At 25.8% G+C, this 7,435-nt stretch overlaps 1 long non-coding RNA gene across 2 annotated transcripts in view; it reads right to left on the bottom strand.

Moving 5' to 3' along the window:
- Positions 1–766: 766 nt before the first annotated feature.
- Positions 767–7,435, bottom strand: part of LOC107447431 (uncharacterized) — a 92,605-nt gene continuing 85,936 nt past the window's right edge. For both annotated transcript variants that reach the window (XR_011637499.1, XR_011637498.1), the window contains one exon: positions 767–2,297. This is a non-coding gene — a long non-coding RNA (uncharacterized lncRNA). The remainder of the gene's footprint in view (positions 2,298–7,435) is intronic.

Raw genomic sequence — 7,435 nt, 5'->3', positions numbered from 1 at the left:
TTTTGTAAAATTCTCAAAAATATGTCGTCAAGGGAAGTTCAAATATATAGTTAAACGGTAGTAAGAGGAAAATCTATTTTCCCTTTCGGGTAGTTTTTCCCGATTCTGTCCCCTGTATAAAATCCCTCTATACCCTTCCCTCACAAACGCACCCCTGGAGAACACCCGTGCCCACAGATGCACCATCATTAATTATCTGTTGGGTCAACTTTCACTTGGGTGAAATTTCATACATACGAAAGGTATGTACTTAGTCATATAGTACGATGACCACAAAACAGGCTGTAGATTTAATAATGAAATAAGAGTTCTTTTTTTAATTAACATTTTTGACAAGTTATCATTTTGATGAGCTAATATTTCTGACAATTCTTAAAACATGAATTAGGAATCATGACAACGAATTTAAGGTGAAAATGTAGCTTTTGTTCAAGTTAAAATTTTTAACTGAGATTCTACAAAATAGCACATGTAAAACTGCATAATATGGTAAAAAAAATAAAAAAATGTTTAAGTGATTTTCAATGTAATAAATTTATAAAATTATTTATAGATTCGATAATAAATTTAAAGAACTGCTTATTTCATTTGTTTGAATATAAAATAAAGCCTTTTAAATAAGTATTAGTTAGATCCAATCTTTTATTATTCATAATTGCTTAGTTACTCTTACTCTTATTTATAATTTTATTTGCAATTCCAGAAGCATATTTGTTGGACAGTGCTTAATAAATTTTGGAAACACATGAAATAAACAACTGTCAAGCATATTTTACATAACATTTATTGTATTGGCTCAACATAACATTTATGATACATTTGAATTTACATATACACTTTATTTATACTTTAAGAGTTAAAGTAAACATCTCTGAGTTTCACATACATATTTGAATATTAAGAGTTTAAAATTTATATCAAGCATTAAAATATTTAAAAAAAAGTATGATGTAGTAAGAAAAGTGTGATGACAAAATAAATACAATATTTAAACCATTCATTAAGTAATTTTCCTATTGATTTATTTACAATTACCGGAAATACTGGTTAAAATAAAAAAATAAAAATACAAAACTGAAAACTAAATTTTACCTAACAGATGCTTTTCATGCTCTGCTCTAAGGCATCGGGATAAAATTACCTAATTCGACCACAATTACTACGAAACAGCATGGTAATAAAATCTATTTTTATTGTTGGTTTTACCGAAAGTCATTGCCAAAGCAAACCTGTAAAAAATACCGGACTGCATGGTGTTTCGAAAGAGCTAGAATATTACATTTCACCGTAATCTGCTGATTTTGAGGACATATTTCTTCCTTGAATAAACTTTCAAGATGCCATAAAAACACTAAATATTTATCTACGTTTAAAATACGTATACTATTTATCTACGATTTTAATAAATCTACTGTTCTACGCCACTGTTCTACGGTTGCAGCTAAAGTTTAAAAGAAATAGAAAATTACAAGGTATTTAATTTAATGGTAACTTAAAAGTAAATTTGAGGAAATATTCTACCTTGTATGCATAAATAAATTTCGATTAAAAATAGTTTAAATGGCTTAAAATATCAAACTAAAAAAATGTTACGTGGAATAAAATATATGATAGTTTCTAAATATAAAAGCTGCTATATCACAAAAAATTGTAAAGTATTTTTTTATCTGAATTTTTCTGTAAAGGAAAAAAACAAAGTATAACACCATAATTAGGATTTAAATAATACCTTGATACATAAATACCCTTGAATACGTTAATAAGAGTTAAATACATTAGCAGATACATTAATTACATACATTAATAATTTATTAGATACATTAATTAGAATTAAAAACAATAATTATCCTTGAAAATAAAAAAAAAGTAAGATACCCTCCCCCATAAAAAGAGAGTTCGGGTATAAAAGCGTCTGTTCGGGACATAAGTTTTTATTAATATGCAACATACATACGGATCTTTTCGTACTATAACTCAATCTTAATGGATCTAGGTTCCAACTCCATTATGTTAATTAACTACTGCAGAAGCTGAGAAATCAGACACAGAAGGTAATTTCTTTGATTAAGCGACGTTTCTGATCTTCAAAATCCGATCACATTTATTGTATTGTTAGTAGATATTGTATCTACTATCAACTTGCTACATCTGCTTATTTATCGTAGTTTCAAGAAAAAAAACTTCGGGTCTGGTAACAAAACTCTGGGCGTTTCATCAAGGACACAAATGATGAGAAAAATGAAAAGTTGTATAACAGACAGTCACTTGTTGTGAAAGAACATTCTATTCCTTAGCCCCTAAAAGAAAGCAAACATATAAAGGAATATTAAGAAATGTGATCAAAAATTTATAGGAATGTGAAATACGAAAAAAATCCTATAGTTGGAAAACTTAGAGACAATTGCCATTAAGCAAGAGAATATGTTATTAATAATTGTAAATAAACCAAGTGGTTTTCTACGAAGAAGTGAGGATCTTTAAGTAAGCAAAAATAAAAATAATATTTTTAAGAAGAAAAAAAAAAAGAAAATAACATTAAAACTGTGTGCTTTGCTTAAAAAATATTGGAGATATGGTTAAATACTAAAAAATTGAAATTACTTTTTATTTACCAAAACATTTCATAGCTCTTTCGACTAAACTATCGGAAACATAACTTCCAGATTTCGAATACCCATATTTCCCCATATTTTGTATGTAGAATGCCAAAAATCTGTCGAAAGAGAAGTATGATTATTTAGAGATCGAACAGTTTTTGTGCCTGATTTTAAAGCTTGTTTAATAGTTAGCTCTAACTAATTCGGGTATTTGATGTTATCTCAATGTGATCAACGTATCTCAAATGTTTTTTTTGTGCTATTAAATGAATAACATCATAATACAAATTTATTTGGATCCATCTAGTTCGTAGGAGAAGTTTGAAAAACTAAATCAAGTGTCCATTTTCTTAAATACCCATATTTTGAGTAACTTTATGAACTCGCATTTTTGAACTATGTGCATAAAAAAAGCCCTCCTACGAAATATTAACTGAATAAAACGGAAAATTTGTGTAAAGAAAAATATTTTTTTAAAAGTTTCATCCATTATTTAATATGAATTTTTCTCTTCAAATTCAAATCATTTCTGAATTTAAGCTTCCATAAAGCATAATTATAAACATAATAGAATTATTAAAAAAAAAATTGGTGGTAATACGGTCTCTTCAGGACACGCACAAGCCTTTACGACAGCAGCGGAGACATTTTAAATTAAAGAATATTTATCCTAAGATAAAAATTTTTTATTCAATTTGCCTAGAAAAAACTTAAAATAAGAATTATGCAATTATAATTAAACTTAAGATTAAAAAAGAAAAGCGGAAAAATGATTACCGATATTAGATTGTGTAATCTTACAGTTAACAAAAGCTTCGGTGAAGAAGAGATGTATTGAACGTGCTTTTAGTTTTATCCTATCAGTATTTATTAGTAAAAAAATATAAATAGCAAAATTCATTTCAATGCTGCCCTCTATGAAAAAAACTATTTGAGAATAAGAATAATAGGAAAATTTAAGCAACAAAATCCATAATGGGAAAAGAAGTAAAAAACACCATTAAAATTTTTTTTTAAATGTAAAGTTATTCAAACATTTAAAAAGAAACATTCAAATTTTTACCAGAACTGATGAATGCTGGTAATACTCATAAACTTAAATGTTATGAAAGTGTGTATGAATGAAGTCAGTTTTATTATAAACTTAAAATTTTACTCCATCAATAGTTGTTTTGAAGTAATACTTTAATGCATTTTATAGAAGTAAAATTAAAAAATAGGTTTTTACAAATCAAGTTTTTCTTTTTAAATTGTGTAAAAATTACACTGAAAGTCTGGATAATAAAAAAAAATTTTTTTTTAGTTTTTTTTAAAAGTAATTATGAAATGGTCTTTGACCTATAAACTGTCAACCCCCCTGATGAATGCTGGTAATACTCTTCAACTTAACTGTTATGAAAGTATGTATGAATGAAGTCTATAAAAGGCTTTCTAATTGTGTATGTAGGCTCCGACTTATGAACAGTCACCCTATGAAAGAAGGAAAACTCAAAATATATTTTATTCCTAGTTTACGTTCCTATGTAGCCCACTGCAAATATTTAAAATTTGAACGCTTCTTTTTAAATGTTTGAATAACTTTACATTTAAAAAAAAATTTTAATGGTGTTTTTTACTTCTTTTCCCATTATGGATTTTGTTGCTTAAATTTTCCTATTATTCTTATTCTCAAAGAGTTTTTTTCATAGAGGGCATCAGGGGGGTTGCCAGTTTATAGGTCAAAGCCCATTTCATATATACTTTTAAAAAAAACTAAAAAAAAAAAAAAAAAAACTGTTTATTATTCAGACTTTCAGTGTAATTTTTACACAATTTAAAAAGAAAAACTTGATTTGTAAAAACCTATTTTTTAATTTTACTCCTATAAAATGCATTAAAGTATTACTTTAAAACAACGATTGATAGAATAAAATTTTAAGTTTATAATAAAGCTGACAAAGTGCATTTGTATTATAATGACGTCTCTTATTTCGAAATTATGCTTTATGAAAGCTTAATTTCAGAAACAATGTAAATATTTCAAGCAAAAAAATACATATTAAATAATGAGTAAAACTTTAAAAAAATGGTTTATAATTTTTTTCCAAGGTATTCACTTAATATTTTATCGGAGATCTTTTTCTCTGCACTCAGCTCAAAATGTGTGTTAAGGAAAATGGAAACAGCTTAGAATGGTGTTCTTAAAGTGACTCAAAATATGGGTATTTAACAAAACGATTCTATGATTTAGTTTTTTAAACTTCTATTAATTTCTCTTAAGATTAAACTAATGCATCCAAATAAATTCATTATGTGACGTTATTTATTTCTTCATATTTTTAGCTTACAAAATATTGGATAAGGTGACCTCAAATACTCAAATTTCAAAAAAATTAAACAAACTACAGAATTCGGTACAAAAACCGTTCCGTTTTTAAATAAACATACTTCTTTTTCGACAGATTATAATTTTTTACAATCAATATAAGGGGAGGAGGAACGGAAATTATGCTCCCAATAGTTTAGTCAAAGGAAAAATCAAAAGTTTCGGTACCTTAAAAATAATATAGATTTTTTAGTACTTTCCCGTATCTATAATATTTTTTTTTTAGTGCGGCACATATTTATAATGTTAGTTTCATGTTTTTTTTACGTTTAAAAAGAAATTTTTTCATATGAATTTATTTTTTCTGAATTAAAGATGCCCACTTCCTCATTGAAGAAATATCTTGGTCTATTTACAATTATTAATAACATATTCTCATGTGTTATGACAATTTAAGCGTTTCAATATTGTAACTTAACAAATTCTTTTTCTAAGCTTTTCAATTATAGGATATTTTTTTCATATTTAAGAAACTGGACATTTGATTTCACTTCTTAAACTTATTTAGCAAAACATGTTTTGTTTTGTTTAAGAATAAACTAATGGATCCAAATAATTTTGTAATGTGATGTCGTTCATTTGCCTAAATCACTAAAAGGATATATTTATTGATTAGGCTTTATGAAAAGTAAACAATTGTTTTTATGAGGCTCGTACGTCTCCTATAAATATATATCAATGATATGAAATTTAAAATGACGAAATTATTTTTTAAAAAATCAATTGATCAATGATAAAAAATCAATCAATCAATGATATGAAATTTAAAATGACGAAATTATTTTTTAAAAAATCAATTGAAGACTTGTAATGGAAAATGACCTAAGTCTAAGGAAAAGCTCTCCAACAATCTGATTTATTTGAATGAAATAGAAAGAAAATAATACGCAATCCAAATGTTTTATACAATTACTTAAAAAAATTAATTTGACTTTTATAAACAGTAGGTCAACTAAAGTCTAATTTTCAAAATAGTTGAAGTTTATGAAAAGCATTTAAAGAAGATAAAATAAAGGGTAATTTTGCTTTAAAAGAAGTAATATGAGGGTCAAATGCTAACTTTCTTATATATAATTATTAATCATACTTTTAAAGATGGCTTTACCTTAAATTTCTTAAATTGTTTCTTAAAATTACTACTTTAAATTTTACTAAACACAGCAAAATTTATTCTTTTACTTCCTATGATTTTCTGGATCTCTTTTAATAGCATTCCACTTTTTAAATTTAAAGATATTACTTTCGATCGTTATTATGATTATAATGCTTTTAAAATTATTCTACATTGTAATTGTGATTTTTGGGAAATTTATAATAATCTATACTTATTCAATAATTATCCTTAAAAGGGAAATGTTTTTTTTAAAATAGATGGCCTACCATAAGGAGCAAAACTGACTAAATTATTTTTACATTATCATGAAAAAAAAATATGCTCCAAATATTAAATGTGTATCAAGATAAACAAATAAAAGTAAAGTAATAATTTAAGAGAACGATGATAACATTTTCTAACAAATCAATAGATTTCCATATTAAAAAAAAACTGAATTTAAACATTTACTAAGACGGACACAAGTTAAACATTGCTACAAATTAATTATTTTATATGTAGTGAAGGAATCATAATTTCTTTATTCTACCGTATTTTCTGTATAATAACTTTTTTTCTCTAAATTTGACAGTTAAAAGGCAGATAACTATTGAATCCCAAGTATATATATATATATGAAAAAAACTCTCTCTCTCTATATATATATATATAAATGGTATTTTTAATTAAGGTCCGTTTTGTTGTGTACACCAATAGGTGTCACTTGCATCGCAACGAGTAGGCATGTCTCGGCATAGGAGCATAGCTTATTGAGGGCTTTTTTTTTAAATAAGGAGACCGTTTGAAAATAAAAACCAAATGAAAGAAAATTTTCATGAAGCAAATTTAGTTTTCGATTCTACATACGTTTCTCTTGTGGTAAAAAAAAATAAATAAAACACATTAATTAACTAGAAAGTTTTAATTACATTACCACGTGCAAATATACATTTATCAAAAAATTAATCCTGTAATATAAACTCAAAACGTGGTAAATATTTAAATTTCGCAACTGATAACGTATCCCTAAAAGAAGTATCAATTGGCAATATACACTTATGAATATTGTGATATAAAAAATACCATGTGTTTAAAGCAGTCCATGTGTTTAACGCATAGGCGAGTTTGATTTCATATTCCTGCTTGCCATCGACGAATTTTATTATTAGTTTAAAAATCGTCAAGTGTAAAGAAATACCACCTAACAATCGTCGAATTAGCGAAGTAAGTAATATTATCTCTTCTTTTATTTCCTTATGTATCTATATATTGTTTTGTATGTTGACAGCACATGGTATTTATTTATATCACAATGTAAAATATCTATATATCTATATCTATCTATCTATCTATATATATATATATATATATATATATATA

Source organism: Parasteatoda tepidariorum, chromosome 1, assembly GCF_043381705.1.
Source record: "Parasteatoda tepidariorum isolate YZ-2023 chromosome 1, CAS_Ptep_4.0, whole genome shotgun sequence".
Classification (NCBI taxonomy): Eukaryota; Metazoa; Arthropoda; class Arachnida; order Araneae; family Theridiidae; genus Parasteatoda; species Parasteatoda tepidariorum.
This window is presented reverse-complemented; position numbering and strand designations above follow the sequence as displayed.